Source organism: Schistocerca nitens, chromosome 2 (assembly GCF_023898315.1).
Source record: "Schistocerca nitens isolate TAMUIC-IGC-003100 chromosome 2, iqSchNite1.1, whole genome shotgun sequence".
NCBI lineage: Eukaryota > Metazoa > Arthropoda > Insecta > Orthoptera > Acrididae > Schistocerca > Schistocerca nitens.
In genome coordinates, this window is record NC_064615.1 from 645,565,933 (window position 1) to 645,587,218 (window position 21,286).

Here is a 21,286-nt window from a genome sequence, read left to right on the forward strand (position 1 = left end):
GTTAGGTTTAAGTAGTTCTAAGTTCTAGGGGACTGACGACCACAGCAGCTAAATACCATAGTGCTCAGAGCCATTTGAACCATTTGAACTTTATTAACTGTATGGCGGGTACGCCTTCTCCTCCTATAATATCGTGAAATCTTCTGTGTGAGCGGTCCAATGCTGTTGCTCGAGCGGCTGCACGAAGACTGATGCCTTCTTAACAAAATCATTATTTTTATAGACAAAACTGTTGCATCCTTGAGCCCCCGGTTCTAGATTTACACTTAGCGGTTCTCGGCTGAGGCTGTGGATTAGAAATTTTCCAAGTCCGGAGATGTGTTATCCCGTACGCGTGCTGTAGCCTCTTTAGCAGTACAGTCTCTAGAGGTCTTCATGCTAGTATTCATATCTCCTGGTTCACTCAGCGGCTCAGGCGATCAATTCGCAGTCATCCCTCCACGGGTGACACAATGTACAATGCGAGGTACTAGTTTTGCGCTATGCAGTTGGCGTATTATGGGCTATACTCATCCACTACATGAATACAGAGATACCAGCGAACACAGAAATGCTTCGGAATAGCTAAATATGCAGTGTGTTTCCGTAGTAGCGTACAAAAATGAAACAGGACGTAGAGAATGCTGCACTGTTTTCCAGCATATTTACAAGTAGTATGGGTACAAATTTATAGGTAACATGCTGCTTTTTTACATGAACATTCTTTATTTCCTGCAAAGAAACAAGGCGGAAGAGCCTCAGTACTGGGAAGTCATGATGCAGGTTTTATTTACCTTACTTGTCCGTAAAGTGGTTCTCTTGTATAGTTTTTACATTGTTCTATCATAGAACGGTCTATGAATCAACGACATAACCATTCATTATTCAGTGCTACTCAGAGACGTACAGTACAAATGCAAGAAAAAATGTTGAAATGTGTGTGAAATCTTATGGGACTTAACTGCTAAGGTTATCAGTCCCTAAGCTTACACACTGCTTAAACTAAATTATCCTAAGGGCAAACACACACACACACACACCCATGCCCGAGGGAGGACTCGAACCTCCACCAGGATCAGCCGCACAGTCCATGGCTGCAGTGCCTGAGACCGCTCGGCTAATCCCACGCGGCAAATGGAAGATTTGTTGTGTCAATGACGGTATTTGCAGTTAACTGTAACTAACGTAAACAAAAAAGTACACTGCAATATTATTTGATTCCTATTATCTTCTTAAGCTAGTTTCTCCGATTCAAGATTCCCTACCTCAAATTGTTCAGTGGAGCATCCTCTACGTCCTGTTAAATTTTTGTACCCTCTTACTAAAACATTCTGTGTATGGGATTTAGATATACGTCCTAATCTCCATACCCCACTCTCTCTCTATCTCCCTCCATCTTCCCCTCCCCCCAACCTCTGTTCCCCTCGTCATCACCGCTCTCCTCCCACCTTCTCCTTACACCTCTCTATGTCCATTTATTCCTTCCCCCCTCCCCCCCGGTCCATCTCCTCTTCCGCCCTGTCTTTGACCTTGAACTTCCTTCATTATTATTGGCGACGAAACTTTGACTGGGAACTGAAGTCCCTTAAAATGAATGGGTTAATCGGTTGGGATCGTTAGTACACGAGATATGAGAGGTTTCTCTTGTTGTTGGATCTATGAGTATAGTAACTTCAATGACAGCATTTCGCGTAGCTTTAATCTGCGAACGGTTTACTATTACATGGTATCGGATGATTCAAATACTGTAGTAGTATTATATTTATAAGTCGATAACGCATGAAAACAACTTTCCTGTTCTTAGTTAAAACCGTCTGCGAAGAAAAAACAAAAGAGCACCTAGTTCTGTGTACAATTTTTACTTAAAATTATACAGACAAGGAGAAGGAATATATATGTGAGCAATAATTTGTGTAATGGTTTACATTTCCTGCTATCGTAGTTGAAACAGACTACAAGAAAGAAAACGGAACGGCACATTTTCGCAGCAGAGCACAGCGCAACACTGTCTTTCTCGCATTTGGATTCACCCGGAAATTTTTACATTGTTATTTTAAAAAGTATATAACCAATGTCCATCTGAATATTTAATAAAGTATTGTGCAAAAATCTGAAAAAGAACTTCCCGATATTTTTCTAAAAACGTTTCCTTTTGATGTTGTATACATGTATATCATACACGCTAAAAAATATGTAGCTTACACCCATTCTGGGACGGCCGGTTTGGCCGAGCGGTTCTAGGCGCTTCAGTCTGGAACCACGTGACCGCTACGGTCGCAGGTTCGAATCCTGCCTCGGGCATGGGTGTGTGTGATGTCCTTAGGTTAGGTTTAAGTGGTTCTAAGTTCTAAGGGTCCGATGACCTCAGATGTTAAGTCCCATAGTGCTCAGAGCCATTTGATTTGAACCCATTCGGACGTATATTACAGTATCGTGTAAAGACTTGAACTATATCCGAAGGTCCTCACCGCTTACATAATGCTACAGCAGGGCACTAAGGGCGCTATTTTCAGTTCTGATTGTACAGGGGCTACTCGGAAAGCAAGGAACGATCTGTTGCGAAATGGAAACCACAGTGAAAATTAAAACTGCTTTATGTCCAACAGTAATCTACACCTCACAGCTACTTCTCTACACAGTCGCCGCTCCGACTTAGACATCTGTCGTAGCGTTGTACCAGTTTTCCAATACCCTCGTCATAGAAGGCCGCTTCGTGTGCTTTCCGACCATTTTCAACTCTGGGTTGTAGCTCGTTGTCCGTGGCAAAATGTTGTCTTCATAACCAGCGGATTATCTGAGCAAAGATGAAAATCAGAGGGACCCACGTCCGGGCTGTATGGTGGGTTATCAAACACCTCCCATCAAAAACGCTGCAGGGGCGTCCTCGTTGTCCCTGCAGTGTGCGGCCGATAGCTACCATGAAGAAGGAAAACCATGACAGATACTTTCCATATGGCTACAAGAAATCAGGTGAAATCTCTCACCATATCCTCAAGCAATCTTTACTCGCTCACTGTGGCCTCAAAACTGAGAAAAGCGATGTGACGCGACCTACGGGCATACTAGATACACTGTCCAACACCTCTGCGAAAGATTCGTCGAGCTTTCGCTGTGGTTTCCATTTCGCAAGCGATCCTTCCTTACTATCCGAATAGTCCTCCTGATTAAAAAGTACTTATTTCTGTGTATACGGTAAGCCTTCAGCTCTCTCGGATACACGTTTCGCTTGGGATGTGCTACCATTATTTGACTGCGCCTGCCATGCTGCAGGAATTGTAGCTATTTACACGGCTACAGAATGAAAGTTCAGTCCAAACCTCGGCCTGCTAATGTGCTTGGTACTATTGTCCGCTGCCACCATATCCCCCTTAGACCAACTACCAGCTTAGCTGTTACCCAGAAACGCGAGAGGCGTAGGAGCGTTGAACTGCCAACATCGGATTTCAGCTTTGTCTGATAACGTGTTAATGTTTTGACGCAGGCGCGGATCGATGAGGAAGGTGGCGGGGTAGTTGTGGTCGTGAATTAAAATATTAGGAGGCCGTGCTGGAAACAAATGTCTCGGAATTTTTTACAAAAACTACTGAAACCTTTTAAACAAAACAAAATCTATTAACATTCTACACATTTGTTCTTCATGTCTACGTATCTGCAGCCCTGTGCCGCTAGAGGGCTCCAAACTGTAGCGCGTAACTTGGCCGTGTGTAACGTAACTACGTCGCTACGTAACAAACACGTGCTGTAATCGAGTTTCGAATTCGAAGAGTTCGTCCACACTCGGAGCACCCTCTCCTTCAGCATGACAATACCAGACCACTCACAAGTCCTGCGACATCTGCAACAATCCGAAGCCTTGAGCTCACTGTCGTCGGTCATCCTACAACTAGTCCTTACTTGGTCCCATCCGAATTTCGTCTGTGTCCAAAACTTAAGAAACACCTTCGCGGACTTCTCTCTGATAGTGATGAAACGGTAGAAGCAGAGGTGGCGCCCCATCAACAAAGTCAAACATTCTACAGTGACGCTATCAACCAACTGGTCTCTCGCTGGGAGGAATGTGTTGGTCGTCGGGGTGACTGTATTGAAAAAAGTACATATATAGATATAAAGAGTAAAGATGTGGAATGTTAATAACGTTTATTTTATTTAAAAAGCTTAAAGAGTTTTGTCGTAAAGAATTCAGAGGCATTACTTTTCAGCACGTCCTGGCAAAATCTTACTGCAAACTACGCCTGTATCAGTACCTGCCGTTAAACAGACGAAAAGACAAACAGGAAAGACTGCTTATCTTTGACTATGAGGGTAGTTATATGTAAGAAATTCAGTACCAGAGACAGTTTAACCTTCGTAATGTAATTAAATCGTTGAGTTGTAAAAGCGGTCATGCTACAGAGAGTAAATTTTTCAGAAGACAAAAAAACTGTTGTGGTGGTGTGGAACTGCTCTATACCAATTGGCCACAGGGTGAAACTTAGATACACGCTTCGGCCGTCGACTGTGGTCAGAAATCGAGTTTGAATTTACTGGATTTGACACCTTTTCGAAACTGATGATGATGATGAAGCGACTAGCGTCCTGTTTGCAGTCGAAGGATTGTATTAAACAAATATATATTCTTACTCATTATAGCAATAAGAGAGTGACTTGTGAGCATACGTGTTTATTCATGATGTATACAGGATACAATCAAAACCAAATATAGCAAAGCAATGGCTGGTACTTTCATATTTACCTTGTCCGTCCTTCACTGGCCACTGGCAGATACTGTTAGAAAATAGTTTCTGGTCTTCGGTCACAGTGTAGAATTTTCTACACACCGTCTAGTTGCCTCTCTTTCATCGGAACAGGTCCACTTGTTACACAGGTCCACTTGTTACTATGGACTTGGAACCTTCCCTGTCTCTAATGAGCACTTCAGTTGATGAGACATGTGCCCCTGTTATACCAAACGATTCGTACAGATATAAACATCAATTACTTCCGGTAAACCTAATCTGAAAAAAGCGTGCACATAACCCCTTTTTCCAACTTATAGACTGAATTACAATTACGATAGGTTGTGGCAGTAGGTTAGACACTTTGCTGTAAACTGTTTCTTGAGGCCTAAGTAGTATTTCATATTTGTGTATTCCTTCTTCGACTCAATTTGTGCCATAAACTTCTTTTGTTCACGGTTCGATTCAGTATATGTCCATTACTTGCCCGATATAAACCCCAAATCTTCAGCAATCTCCAGTAGCACAAAATTTCGAATGCTTCTTCTTCTGTATGGAAACCGTCCTTCAGCGGAAGAGTAGCGCCCCCCTCACCCCACCTGTTGTCATAGCAATATTCCTGGTAGGTGACCACAATAAATTCATTATGGCCGCTGGAGACTCGCACTAACAGAGTGACATACTTTTTGAAACAAATGGTTCAAATGGCTCTAAGCACTATGGGACTCAACATCTGAAGTCATCAGTCCCCTAGACTTAGAACTACTTAAACCTAAACAACCTAAGGACGTCACACACATCCATGCGTGGGGTAGGATTCGAACCTGCGAACGTAGCAGCCGAGCGCTTCCGGACTGAAGCGCCTAGAACCGTTCGGCCACAGCGGCCGGCTGACGTACTTTTTGACAGACAGAGACGACGAACTGCTGTCTACATGATTAGTTACGCTGACGGCTGGAAACCCTAGGAACAAATGTTGGTGTTAAAGAACACGGAATGTGAGTGATCCCATCGCTCGTTGGAAATGAGGAAGGAAGACGCTATTGTTACAATGGTGGGGAGAAGAGGACTGAAATCATGAACTCAGAGCGCCGATGTTAGATGAAACCCTGGTCTTACATATGGGGAATCAGAGTTTTCATAAGGGCATGGAATATGAGATTTGTGGGCATTCTACCGTAGGTCGTGGACTGGAAGGGTCTTTTATCCAAGGCTAAGGGAGTAACCTCGGAACCGAGCCGCAAGGATCAGCTGACATCACAATGCTGACAGCTGGAACACAAAGGCTACAGGCCACAGGCCATGGCCTGCAACCCAGTTCTGCAGGTACAATGTTTTCTTACCGAGCGAGAGTTGGACAAGCGATCCTGTCGGTAGCCGCCGCAGCAGCTGTTTCTCACGCATGGCAGCCAACATAATGCGCTGCCCAGCATTCTTATTCATTTGTGTAATTAACTGATTGTGAAAGTATCCAAAATAAATGTTATTTCTTTTTCGTCTCGGCTGAAATTTTGTTCATATAGCCCTCCAAACCCCTAAAGAAAACACTGATATAGAGTTATAATTAGGGTTTCCGCCCACGGCGGAAAGGAATACGAAACGACGGAGAGAATATTGTAGCAGCAGGGTAATTGCAGAGTAAATGGCGTTCCTTTTAAGTATCCACGAAACTTTACACTCTGTTCTATTCTTGTTTGTGTTTTTTATCGCCAACTTCCATCTAAGGTTACACTCAAGACATACAATTTTAGAAAACGGTTCCTAACCATCAAAATTATTTTAGAAGTTAATAGTCTTCCCATCGTTGAGAACAGCTTTTCCCAGTTATTGGCAGCGTGCATTAAACGTCAGCTATTCTTCAGACATAGTCAATTGTCTTGCTGCCCAAGTGGCTATATCTGTTTCAGATTCTCCTTTTCCAATCTAGTTTCGTCAGCGTAATCCAATTTTAAATCGACTACCCCCTATTACCCTCGTTTCACTGTTGTTGACGTCAGCACTGACAACAACCACGATGTCATAAAGAGAGCGCTAATTCTGATTGGGAAAGGATGAGGAAGGGAATCGACCGTATCTCTTTAAAAGGAAGTATCCCGGAATTAGCCTTAATTTATTTAGGAAATCTACAAAATATCAGTGTGAGGTCAGTAAATGCTGGAATACGACTGACGTCCTTCCACGTCCTTCCACAATCTGAACTTGGCCCAAAGTCTAGAAGTGGGCCAACGCTATTCATGGCGCTATTTCTCTACTACTCTTGTGTTGGCAACGGGTCAGTTTCACGTAACCAACTGGCTATAACCGGGTGGTTATAGTCAAAGTGCAACTACTCACAGAGGTCCCATGTGGACTGTAATTATCGTATGGCAGCGAAACTTCGTAGATATGTTGATGCGTTAATGTGGAGCTTATTTACAGTGTAAGAAAGTTTGTTCCAATTCTGGTCGCGAAGTGCAAACCTGGAGCAGTGAATGCAAGAAAGATCTATAGAAGTGTTTCCATGTACAATGGGTTATTTAGGTATTCAGAAGAGAGTAAGCCATCAAAAATTATGTACATCTCCCGTTCCTTTGGGTCTCATGCATTTAATTTATTCACTATGCCGAATATTTTGCTAACTCCTGCCAACATGTGAGGGACTTTTTTTTAATGTATGGCAGATTTCATATCTATATTGCTGTGAGAATGATAGTTTTCTTCTTGCCACGAAACACGTCGGCTTCTTTCTCAATTGCTACGTATAACCAGCTCTGACACACCTCCATTCGTACTTGTCGTACCTCGCGGTGAGTGCTGACAACACTGATTCGCGAAACACGTAAGGACGCCTCTGGCTCCGATTTTGGCTCTTATCGGAGCTTGTGTTCCATATATAATGACATCTATGTCAACACGATGTTAAATCGTGTGATCTTCCTTTCTGTCGTCGGATGAGGATTACGATCGCCTTACTCTCGAATGCGACTCCGCCACTGCGACAGTTCCCTCGTCGCTTAGTAGTGGGAGGTCAGGTGCCACTTTCACCTCGCTGGTGTCCCTTACCGGTCGCTGTTGCCGATAGATTATTTATCGGAGAAGTGGGGACGCCAGGTCCGTTGGGTAGCGCATCGCTGCCTCGGCGACAAGCGGACGCCGAGTTTCATCGACGGCGAGCTCGCACACTTCGCGCAGCGCGGCTGCCCTTGGCTGCCCGCCGACTGTCATCTATTATACAAGAAACTCGAGGGGCGGTGCAGCAGCTCTGGCGGAGTCGGAACTGCTGAGATATTGCGGCAGTCCGCCGCATTTCCTAGCGCCGCCGCCAGGCGCGCGACTGCCGCCGTGAATACTTGATGAGGCAGAGCGGCGCGCCAGCACGCCCCGCGCCTGCGAGATGCGCCGACACAGGCCCGCCGTGCCATGACGCCACGCGTGTTGCATGCCCGACAGCGTCGCAGGGGCGCGCCGCACCCACCGCCTACCAACCACCAGCCGCGACCAATATTGGCAGACGTGGCGCGCCGCGTCGCCGTGCTAATATACATCCCTCCGTCACAGATGCCACCGCTGGCCGTGATGTATTCGTGTCGCTTCACTGCCGAGTTGGCGGCCACGAGACGGCCGCTCTTCTAACGACAGCCGCTGGAAAACGTGCAGGACGTAGAAACGAGTTATTTGCCTTCGGAGCTGGTCCCACAGACTTGGGTAAGATTCGAATGCAGCTCCATATAGTAACTGTCCCACAGACTTGGGTAAGATTCGAATGCAGCTCCATATAGTAAGTGAACAGCAACCTACGATGCGCTATTGTAATTTATTAGCTCTAAAATCACCCACTCATCGTCTGGATATGAAAACTATAACAAAAATTACCTTCGAGCAGTTAATTTTTTTTTAATAACCTAACGTTATGCTGGTCAACGTGATACTGTAAACCGGTACCCCTTGATCGACTTTGAGATTAAAATGTGATTGTCGCAACTGTTTTTTAACTTCTGCGATATTTATGTTATTGAATACATTTTCTAAAATGTGGAGAAAATAAAGGAAAAGATGGCCAAAGTGAGTATGGATCTGGGAAAACATTGCCCGGCCTATGCTTTCACCACAATTGTCAGCTACCATTCCAATTTCGGTCAATATTTCAGAAATACAATGAAATTTTGACCGCCCAGAAATAAATACATCGATCTTAAGCGCTTTTTTAAGCCTCATAAGAGAAGGGAACCTAGTACCGTACATAAACCAGTGTGATCTATCATCAGAATTATAAATGTAGTGAAAGGTATTAAAATGGAGTACCACACACAGCTCCATATTAAGCTGGACATAATACCTCCAGTTTCATCCATCGCAGACGTAAATCTTCGTTGTAAAACATCCATTGCAGTTAGAATTAAGGTTGTTCTTTGTTTATCGACAATATTTGGCATTTGTGGCAAAACAAAGTTCGTTCCTTGTTTCCGCACATATTTGACCTTATATGTTCTAACTGTATCACTGCATCAGCCACAACAGCTTGCAATTACATCAATATACGGTTGAAATTCGTCTTTGTTAATTGTAGGTACATTGACAAATGCATATGGGCATTTCTTTATATACCGATGGTTACTGTATGTATTACTTAGTTCCACACCGTCATTGGCAACAACATTGTTTAATAAATACACTATCTGTAACCCTGGGGTAACATTTACCAGTGGTCAAAGTAACTCCGAGACATAGAAATGATGCACATGATCTCAAAAAATAGTAACACATTGACAGATATACACTTGTCGACTCAGGACTAATCAGTGGTCTGTTTTGAGAATTAATCGAATAACATACATGGTATACTTGAAAAAAAATGATCGCTTTGCAGTTAAATGAAACCGGTGGATTTTGCATAACGTGATTTTAATACGCTGTTTCGTATACCGTTACAAGACGTATAGGTTCGCCAACTGTTGCGCAAGAAAATTGGTACTACATGGAACCATTGTCAGATACTGAAAGACTTTTACCAACAAGCATCGAACTGAGAGCTGGTAGAGAACTGTAAAACTTTGGTGTATAAGTGATCTAAGTAACCACGGTGATCAAAGTATACCCGGTTTACGCTACCCTGTTGGCATATTTCTCTCTCTTTGTTTGGCTATGAAAATTCACACAACAATTTTTCCTGATATCACTAATTAAGTTTTTCTGCGATGAGCCTTTCAACCAGACTAAGGTTGCTCCCAATCTCATCTTCTCCTAACGTTTGAAGTTTTGCATTAATGATGGAGAAAAGAATGTGATAATAAGGTTAGAGCGGGGAAGAGGATTTCGAACCGAACAAAATATCTCTCTTGTGGAGCTACGGCCATAAAACAACTGCCAATCAGAGAAATTGGCGCGGAGATACATGCGATAGGTGGAACGTGTTTATTGTTTTTAGTAGTGAGGTTTGTCCGACTATGTTACTATTGTGTCACGTTAACTTTATTCTGGTTTATAGCTGTGTTGGATTTAGGAATTTCGAGCATTTGTACGCTAAACGTGATTTAAGCAAGAAAGAATGTTAAAAATTTGTATAGTTCTTCTTTTTCGCCGTTGGCTTAATTCACACTTGCTGATCTTCTGTATTTGATAGAATGAATGTTGATCCATGTAAATTTGTACATTAACAAGAATTAATACTTGCGGCCTTTAGATTTCTTTACTGATAACACCGCGCCTTAAAGAACCACATGTCAAAGTTCTTACTCAATCTTGTTTCTGCGCTGCAGCTTACACCTTAAAAAGTTAATGACGCTGCGGTACTCTTAACATCGTTCATGTAACAGTGTAAAGTAAAAAGTGCAGACAATTCACGTCTGATATCAGCGGCCTTCGACAGGAATTTAAAGTTGGTTTATTTTTACTTTTCAGCTCCATTATCTCCAGCTGATTTCATGAGTAACTTCAGAGTAGCAGGTGTTCCCTGAACCACTTTAGTTTAAATGCAGACCGCTCTGTAGTCGCTCTTTAGCCGTAGTTTTGTAGCCGCAGTTCCACAACGGTGTGTTTCCGATCTATGGTTATCTGAAGTCTTGGCCTGAATATGACGAGTAGGAAACTCATTGGAACGTTGCTAAGATACTGCCACGCAGCTGATATCCTGTGAGTTCATTAACGAAATTCGTCGAGAGATCCTTAATTCTCATATAGTACGCTTCTGCAAGGACGAGATTCACAGCAGCTTCAAAATGCTTCAAAAATTACGAAACAACAAGGCAAGGTTGCTCAGCAGAGTAGCCTTCTTCTGGAGAGTCGGTCTAAAGAGTTGACGTCGCTGTTTGGTAACATGCAACATCCCATGAACACACCAGTACCAAACGCATTCTGCGGCGTGCCAATCCGGCCTTGGTACCGTATAACGTCCGTGTTGCGAGGCAAGAACTTGAGAAAACTCCACGAACTCTGCTCGCCTGCATCATGCATCGTGTCCAGAGTCTCGGCCAGCACTACAGAGTAGGCTTATGGAAACACCTTCGCAGTTAGTGAGCTCTCTAAATGTTGAAAAACATTTGCAGCACGTTTCATCGTCTTCCAGAGCCTGCAGAAAGTCAGCTCTAGCAAGTCGACGACCATCATCAGTTGGACCGGGAAGGATCTGAATAAGGTAGGGTGCTGTCAAAAGGTCTGGATTTTGCACCAGTTGCAGGAATATTACCTAAAATCAAGAAATCCATCCGTAGGCTACCCTCTGATATTGCCGAAGAAGTGGAGGGTCCTCGACAAGGCCAAATACCGAAGGACTACCGGTTCGGCGGCAGAAGTCAGGGCAATGCAGGCCCTCTGCGAGTACGACGACTTAGTGGCCCCAGAAGGCGGCAAAGGCGATACGACGGAGTCGTTAAAATCAGCTAATTACCAGAAAAATATTGGCACATTACAACGGAGTGGAGAAGTATTCTTTACTACCTGAGACGTAGAAGGTTATCTCACTCCTCAAAACCTCACACGTAGACAAGGGTACAGTCAGAAGGCTTTACCCCAGGGCAATGGTGTCACCAGGTCTCAGTGGCCTCCCGAAAATACACAAAGGTGGAGTCACAATACGTTCTATACTGAAAACAATAAATTAGCCAAAATTCTGGAACAGCTGCAGAAATCTCTTGTGAAGTTATCAAACCATGTAGGAACCTCCACAAAATTTAATGAAAGTGCTCCAAGAGATGATCCTGGACTAGATTGATCTGGTAGTCATCTTTTACGTCACATCTCTCTTCCCAAGGGTGCCATTGGAAACCTACGATATTACTAGATGGACACTTCTGTAAGGATGCGGCCAAACTGTTCCAACACGCACTCACCACCACATACCTTGCCTGATGATGAGACGTAACAAACAGACTGAAACGTTGCTATAAGAATATACTGTGTTTCAGTTGATATCCCGAGAGGGTTTCATCAATCAGAATTGAGGTTTGATTAATTTGCAGGTTATTAGTTACATGGGGTGGACACGAATTTGGCGATGTTACTTTCAACTTTCTATTTAAATACAGTTATAGGATTTTTTTCTAAACTTACACTCCATGTCAGGTCCGGTTTTAGTTTTCTTTTTTTAAAAAAATAAATTGACACATATTCAATAAATTTTGTCGTATAGTACTACAATTTTCGCTAAATTTCCACCACCAAAGTTACCTCTCATGTCACGGTGAAGATACCTCCTGATCTGTATACCTTTCAGAGGCTTATTTATGGCTCACTAAACTTGCTTAATACCACTGTAGAGAATCTGGTATAAAATAAAATCTGTGTCAAGGAACAAGAGGTGTCTGGTTGGTCCGACCAATCGCGTTTGTCTATGATCTGAGTTGGTGTGACGCCTTAGGCATTTACCTGTACATTTACCTAGCTTAGAATTAGATGGCCATGTTTGATCGGCATACGTCGACCAGTTAGTCAAAGGATTCAGTTTCGGTGGATGATCAGTGTAAGCTTGGTCGAGCCCTTTCTGTTATTTGACACAAGAAGTGTATACACAGGCGCAGAGGTCCACACTTTTCTCTGTGTCATGTGTTCGACACACACACTAACCTACACATTGCACCCACTGATAAATAGCAAATCGAGGGCGTTGGAACAATGGTACAGCAGTGAACTGGTATTCGGGAACACGGCGATTCAAATCTTCGTCCGGCATTGTAAACTTTTGTTTCCCATATTTTTCTTCAATTGATTAAGTAAAATGCCAGAATGTTTCGTTAGGAAAGGACACTGCCGTTTCCATTCCCCATCCTTTCATGATCCAAGATTGTACTCCTGCTCTGCTAATCTTGTCACCGATAGGACGGTCATCTTTCTTCATTATAATCTACAACACTAAGACGTATACTTATCCGTAATACTTATCAATGTGGAGAAAGAAAATGATCTTGCCTGATACGGTATTGGAAGGGGCCCTAATGCTGATATCATAGTAGTACCACACGATGTTATCTGTCTTGCTGGATATTAATTTTCTACACAGAGAAGGGAGGTATATGCACTAAATAATAGTGCAAGTCAAGTAAGTAACATTTCACACCGCAGGGGAATGTGCGCTGTTTTGACACCTAAAGTATTCTGTGAAGATTGGAAAGTAGGGCAGAGATAACGACTGAGGTGAAGCTGCGATATCAGGTACAGAGGATAGCTCAGTTGGTAAGGGCTTTGCTCACAAAAGACAAAATTCCGGACCTGAGTCACAGTTCTGGAAACAGTTTTCATCTCCCAGAAATCTCCGCTGTAGAGTGTAAGGATTACTACGTGAAACAATCCCTTTGGATATAGCTGAGCCATTTCGCCACTATGTTCTTTATCCCAGGAGTGTTCGCCCAGTACAGTACGCTGGAGAACTGGTCCGAAGTTCGTAAAGTAGGACAGAGGTAATGGCAGAACTGAAGCTATGAGGCGGGTCGAGTTTTTTTTTTTTTTTTCTTTATTGAATTTCAATTCCCCCCGAAGGGGGCGGGCTGGCAGCAGCTGACTACGCCGCTCTGCAGCCTACAGAATTTGTGTTAAAAAGAGGAAGATAATAAAAAATAACAGTTGGCGATAAAATCGGTGACTTAAAGGTAAAATGGCAGAAAATTCTAGAACTTAAAACATAAAACACATGGGTGATGATGCTAAGATAATACACAAGAAGCAGAAAAATAACAGACAGACAGTTAAAAAAACACGGCGACAGTCTGGTTTCTGTTCGCAAGATATAAAATGCACACCCAGCGACAGCATGATTTCTGTTCGCAACACTGTGGAGAGACGCACAACACTGAACACTCACTTAAACATGGCACTAAAAAGTTGGCACAAATATGACATACCACAGCCGAGAGCAGATGGGGGGGAAACTGGACAGATGATGGAAAAATAAATAAAATAAAATAGAAAGGGGGGGGGGAAGGAGAGGAAAAGTGAAGGGTGGGAGGGGGGAAAGAAGCCAATGGAGAAGACCCATAAGAGGGGTGGGAGGTGCTGAGCAGACGTGCCAGGGAGTGGGGAAGGCAGAGGAGGGGAATGCAAAAGGACTCGGGGGGGGGGGGAGGAGAAGGGACACAGTGGGAGGTTGGGCGGGGAGAAAACACAGGATGGAATGGGGGAGGAAGAGGGAGCCCAGGGAAAGGTCGGAGGAAAGGAGGGGGGTGAGGATCAGAGTTGATAGGAAGGATAAATGGAGGGAGAGAGGGCATCATCCGGGAGGGGGAGTTGACGGAAGCCACCTTGGGAAAGGAGATGGAGGGTGTAGAGATGGAGGGTAGGGGGGACACAGCGGTGAAGACGTGGCAGGGGGCGGGGATGGGAGAGGAGAGGAGCATCCAGGGGGTGAGGGGGTTCAAGACGGCGGAAGGTGTAGAGGATGCGGATATGTTCCAGGAATAGGAGCAGATGGGGGAAAGGAATGAGATCATAGAGGATCCGCGTGGGGGGCGGGTCGATTTTTTTTTCCTTTATTGTAATTTTAATCACCTATACAGGCGGGCTGGCAGCAGCATAGTACGCTGCTCTTCAGCCTTAAGTGGAACAATAACATGACATAGAGGCGATACAAACAATACAAAAAACGGCGGGCAAAAAATGGAGATACAAAAAACAATAAACAAGAAGCCGTTCACGTTGGACGATAAAAACACTAAAACGTGTTGACATGGCGCACAAAACACGGAGAAAGGCGACAGCACATGTGAACAGTTGAGTTGTAACTGCACGAAACACAAAACGAAGCACACACACTAGACACTGATGGCGATGATCTCCGGCGCGCGAATGTTCACTATGCGTGTGCGAGTCCGGGGACCTGCCAAGAGAGGAGGAGGAGGAAGGGGAGTGGGAGAGGGGAGAGCAGAGATGCCACGGGCAGAGGAGAAAAGGGGGGGGAGGGAGGAAGGTGGAGGGGAAGCCCGGGGGAAGAGGGGTGGAGGGAGGTGACGGGGAAAAAGGAAAGAGAAGGGAAGGGAAGGGAAGGGAAGAGAGGGGAGGGAGGGTGCCTAAGGGAAAGGACACAGGAAGTGGGGGGGCAGGGTCAAAGTTGATAGGAGGGGTAGATGGAGGGGAGGAGGACATCATCAGGGAGGGGGAGCTGGCGGAGGCCACCTTGGGAGAGGGTAAGGAGGGTGGAGAGATGGAGACCAGGTGGGACGTGGGCATACAGGCACGGCAGCGGGCGGGGGTGGGAGAGGATCGGGGAGACGAGCGGGTGAGGAGGGTCGAGTTTACGGGAGGTGTACAGGATCCGTATCCTTTCAAGGAAAAGCAGGAGGTGGGGGAAGGGGATGAGATCATACAGGATCCGCATGGGGGAGGGGAGACGGATGCGATAGGCGAGGCGGAGAGCATGGCGTTCAAGGATTTGGAGGGATTTATAAAAGGGAGGGGGGGCGGAGATCCAAGCCGGATGGGCATAACAAAGGATAGGGCGGATGAGGGATTTATAGGTGTGGAGGATGGTGGAGGGGTCCAGACCCCATGTACGGCCAGAGAGGAGCTTGAGGAGAATGAGTCGGGAGCGTGCCTTGGCTTGGATTGTCCGGAGGTGGGGAGTCCAGGAGAGGCGACGGTCGAGGGTGACGCCAAGGTACTTAAGGGTGGGAGTGAGGGCGATAGGACGGCCATAGATGGTGATGTAGAAATCAAGGAGGCGGAAGGAAGGGGTGGTTTTGCCTACAATGATCGCCTGGGTTTTGGAGGGATTGACCTTGAGCAACCACTGGTTGCACCAAGCGGTGAACCGGTCAAGATGGGATTGGAGAAGGTGTTGGGAGCGCTGTAGGGTGGGGGCAAGGGCAAGGAAGGCGGTGTCATCGGCAAACTGGAGAAGGTGGACGGGGGCTGACGGCGGCGGCATATCCGCCGTGTACAAGAGGTACAGAAGGGGGGAGAGGACGGAGCCTTGGGGCACACAGGCAGAGGGGAAAAAGGTGTAGGAATCTGTGTTATGGACGGTGACATAGGAAGGACGGCGGGAGAGAAAGGAGCCGATCAGACGGACGTAGTTAATGGGAAGGGCGAAGGTTTGGAGCTTGAAGAGGAGACCGGAATGCCATACGCGGTCATAGGCACGTTCGAGGTCCAGGGAGAGGAAGATTGCGGAGCGACGGGAATTAAGCTGTTCGGTAAGGAGATGAGTGAGGTGAAGGAGAAGGTCGTCGGAAGAGAAGGACGGCCGAAAGCCACACTGGGTAACGGGAAGGAGGCGGTGCTGGCGGAAATGCTGGTGCATGCGGCGGGTGAGGAAGATTCCAGGACCTTGCTGAAGACCGAGGTAAGGCAGATGGGGCGGTAGGAGGAGACGGCTGACGGCGGTTTGCCAGGTTTAAGGAACATGAGGATACGGGAGGTTTTCCACAGGTCGGGGTAGTAACCGGTGGACAGCACTACATTGTAGAGCCTGGCCAGGGTGGAGAGGAAAGAGACAGGAGCTTCACGAAGGTGACGGTAGGTGACACGATCGTGGCCAGGAGCGGTGTTGCGTTTCGTGCGGAGTGTAGCAATGAGATCCTGTGTAGTGATAGGGGCATTGAGTTCCGTGTGTGCAATGTTGTCCAAGTACTGGAAACCAGGAGCGAGGGGAGGGACAGATGTGTCAGTTCGATCGCGGATATCCGGGAAGAGGGAGTAATCGAACTGCGGAGGCGGGTCGAGAATCGTGCGGTAATAAATGCTCATGGTTACTGTTGACCTGTATCGAGAACGAATGGAAACTGGCTAGATCATTGGTACATGAAGTCTCTGCAACGCAGTAGTATCTGGCTGTGACGTGCTGTCGACAAACAGAAACGACAGGGACACTCCTTGCCCCTCTGTGGCGTCGGTGAAGGCAGCCTCTCGCTCGCTGATAGGGAAGCACCTGCGGGCGCTTGTCGTGCTGGTCGCCAGGGGGCAGAGCGAGCGGCGGGGGACGCCGTGTAATGACGTAAAGGGGAGGCTCCGATGGCAGCGCGGCGCGGCACGGCGCTCTATCTTGGAAATTAATTTTCTTGTCCCCGCTGGCTGCTGCTCCTTTCAAGTGTTGAAACTTGGATAAGCCCCCGACAGCGGCGGTTGGCGTGGAAACATAATACAGCCGGCCTCGGGGCGAGATCAGCCGGTGAGGCGGGGCGTGGCGGGCGAGCTGAGGCGTCTGCCGCCGCGACGCCTCCCGACGCCACCAGCCCAGATGTGGCCCCGAATGTGCTCGCTGTAGTGACGCTGCTGCTGCCTCTGCTGACGTTTTGGCTGAGGATACTGCAGGCGCTGTAGTCCAATGGCATCCTGTCCTGTTCGTGCCGAATCCAATCTGCATTGCCAATGCATGGTAAAGTGAGCATATACACTCCACTCATTAAAATTGCAGCTCAAGGAAGGACTGTTAATAACGAAATTTTACTTACTGTACATATACAACACATACAGTGGAATCCATACCTCGTATAAAGGGGCTATTCCGAATGTATAGTCCGATAGGTCGCGAAATGGGAAGACAATGAAACCGTGGCAAAGCTGTGCAGTGTCTCTATCATGCCTGTCAATTGCGTAACGTCGCCCTTTTCAGTTCTGAGAACAAAGTGAGCGCGTAAAGAGGCCTAGAAAAATAATCTCTCCCGCCAAATAAGGGTGCCCGCTGCTAGGTTTCACCTGATTTCATGCAACTCCACATAACATACACCGCATGCATTTCGTCCTTCATCACAATTCTCGACAGCACACCTCACACCAATGAAGACGCCCCAACAGCTTTTTGACTGGAAAAGTTTGATCACCCGCATACAGCTCGTACTTGGCTTCGTCTGATGTTCATATTTGTTCACATGAACCGTTGGTTATGAAGACAACATTTCGGCACAGACAACGAACTGCGAACCAGGGTAAAGAAGTGTGGGAAGCACAGGCAGCTTCCTCCTGTAACGAGGGAACGGGAAAGTTGATACAACGCTACGACAGATGTCTAAGTTGGAGCGGCGACTAAGTGCAGAAACAGCTGGAAAATGTAGCAAATTTCAAACAAAATTGTCATTTACTGCCTGGAAAGATTATCCGTGGCGATAAAACCGCATACCTATGAGAGGTGTGAAGGTGGCAGTGGAAAAAAAGCATAGCTGACGGCGTACGAATTCCCAGGCTTTATTCATTCAGTATTTAAGAGCACTTAGTGTCTTGCAACCAAGTTTCCACATAATTTCAAACCTTTACGAAACATTTGCCAACTGACAACCCGCCACATAATTATGAAAGGAAAAAAGTTTATCGTTTACTACTTTTTCACTGTTCACGCAGTAGAACTGCCGGATGAGGCATGACGTTTTAATTTATTACGTCTTGACGATTAACTGTGTTCGCAACAAAATTTCGCAGACAGTATCCAAATATACCTGCAAAATTGCATAACTGTACGGCATAATGGTTCAGGAGATATGACGTCATAAAGACTGATCTGTGTGAAAACGAAACTGAAGAACGAAAATCGCTAGACATACAGGTAAATATGTGTACAAATATGTCTGAAATATGTTTGACATATGTGGCGAATGCGTACTCTGGCAAAGCCCCAAGTAGAAAACTCCTTCTAAACCCTTGGGTCGGTTTCAACTAAACTTGGTATACATATTATTTATAATCTGGAAAGAAACATTTTGGGGGTAAGAAACACCAGCCTACTGTTGGGGTGGTGATTATTGTTGTGTCTAGACCATACAGCCTAGACACAATGAGGTGAGGTAGCTAGGTGCACGCTAAACTAACGCAGACGGGCGTGAAGTCTGAAACCGGATACTGGATGAAAACTATAAAGAAAAGAAGGGAGCTTCTTTTATACTTAACTTTAATGAATCCTTGGAATACATCTCTCTTGAATATTCGTTAGCTATAAGCACTGATACAATTGGCGCCTTGCTAGGTAGTAGCTATGGACTAAGCTGAAGGCTATTCTATCTGTCTCTCGGCAAATGAGAGGAAAGCTTCGTACGTCTGGTCGCAAGCTATGTCGTCCGTACAACTGGGGCGAGGTCTAGTCCGTGTCTTGTGATCTGCCATGTGGTGGCGCTAGGTTTGCGAATACACAGTGGCGACACGCGGGTCCGACATGTACTACAGGACCGCGGCCGATTTAAGTTACCACCTAGCAAGTGTGGTGTCTGGCGGTGACACCACAATTATAACTTGGTGATGGTGACAGAATGTGGAGAGGAGAAAGTGGACAGAGATAGGGAGGGGGAGGAGGAAGGCGGAAGAAGAGATTGACTTAGAGAGGATGAGGAGATGAATTTAGAAGGCAGAAGAGAAGATGAAATCAGAGAAGGGCAAGAGGAGGTGTGCTTAGAGAGGAAAGAGGAGATGGACTTAGAGGAGGGAAGGAGATAATGGACAAAGAAGTCTGGAGGAGCAAATGGACAGACATAGGGAGCAGAATCAGATGTACAGAGAGCGAGCGAGAACAATATGGACAGAAAGTATGGAGAAGAGTCGATGAACCAGCAGAAGGACGGGTGTAGATGGACTGACGGAGAAGGAGGTGTACAAAGGTGGAAGGAGGAGGTGGACTAAGAGAAGATTGAAATAATCACATATCTAAGCAAAGCTACGTGCTCAGCTAGTACACTGAAAAATTTATATGTGATTACCGGATATAGAATTTGAGAATCGTAGCCCACATAACCGTCAGTACTGTCATCAGATATGACTTTAACGTCACTCGGCAATGAATCGAACTGAGCACGGACTGCAGAAATAGGTCCGTCGCCCACTTCAGTTCTGTACCAGATATCATCAACCGTAGTGACTGGTGAGTGGTTACTCTGTGTGTGTCTGGCAACCCTTGACCAGATAGGTGAGTAGCCTGGAAAGCGTACTGCCAAGAGCAACAGTCAGACTCTGTGTGAATCGAGATAGACCAGGAGAACACGGGCAACAGGCAGCACGACGTTATCTCGTTGGAAGAGAACGCCACGGAGACCACAAAGGTAGTGTACTGCCATTGGCCTTGACACGTCAGGGATATAACGGTTTTGGAAAAAAAACATTTTGTCTATGGAGAGCAGAATTGATTCTTTTGTACATTTTTTGTTTATTTATAGATACAATCACATGTTAATGTCACAGTCATTATCCGTTTCGGTCATACAATGACCATCTTCAGATTCTAAAACAATACAAAAGAAATTTTATATTAAAACCTAAAAATAAGTGCAATATTTAACCATGCTTTATGCGAAATAGATATAGTTCATACCGAAAGGCGGCAAACACTGAACACAGGTTCATGCGTTGTCAAACTAGCTATAACATGTAAAACACCGGTCTTATATAGATACAAAAACTTTGTTAGATTTTGTTCACCCTGTTTGCGCTAGATGCGTGCGTCCTTAATTTTTCAAAAGCCTAAAATATACAAATTTACTATTAATATTTAGGTCAAATATGCATAAAATTTAAGATTGCAGAACAGATCGTTAAATCAGTAAAAGAACATTTCAGAACAAGGAGAAAACATTGGTATAGATGAAAACAGTAGTAGCACTTGTAGAGAGTATTTCTGACGCACGATGGCGCTGTATTTCCGGCTATTACCTGTTTATGCCGTTGTCCATTGGTACGACAGGGACGACACGGGCAGGACGACGAGTGTAGTGCTCTGCTGCAGGTGGCTGGCACGCTCCTCCGCCTTAGAGGTTGTTGACATCTGCGGCGGCCCGCACTAGACAGTGCAATACTCGACCGCCGGAAGTTTCCATCCTCAGCTGAAGCACGTATGTAGTAAAACGATTCGCTCATATGAACAGATCGTCGTAAATGTTAAAGTATGCATCTGTTGCAAATTCATTCTGTTCATTGAGGAGTTTGTCAGGTTCTCTGCGACTCGTAACACAGGTCTCCTGTTGTTCTAGAATGTCTAATCGTCTACTTTTTGTAACTTCATGTAGAATTTGAAGCTGTTCGTCGATGTTACCAATATTATGACCCTCCTCTTGCATATGAAGGCCTAGTGCTGTCTTATTACTGGGATACGTGTGTTTTTTAAACCTTACATCAAAGGACCTGCCTGTCTTTCCGATATAGCTTTTTTCGTATTCATGACATGATATTTTGTAGACCCCCGATTTACTATATTTATTACTTTTCCATGGCAAGTTACGACG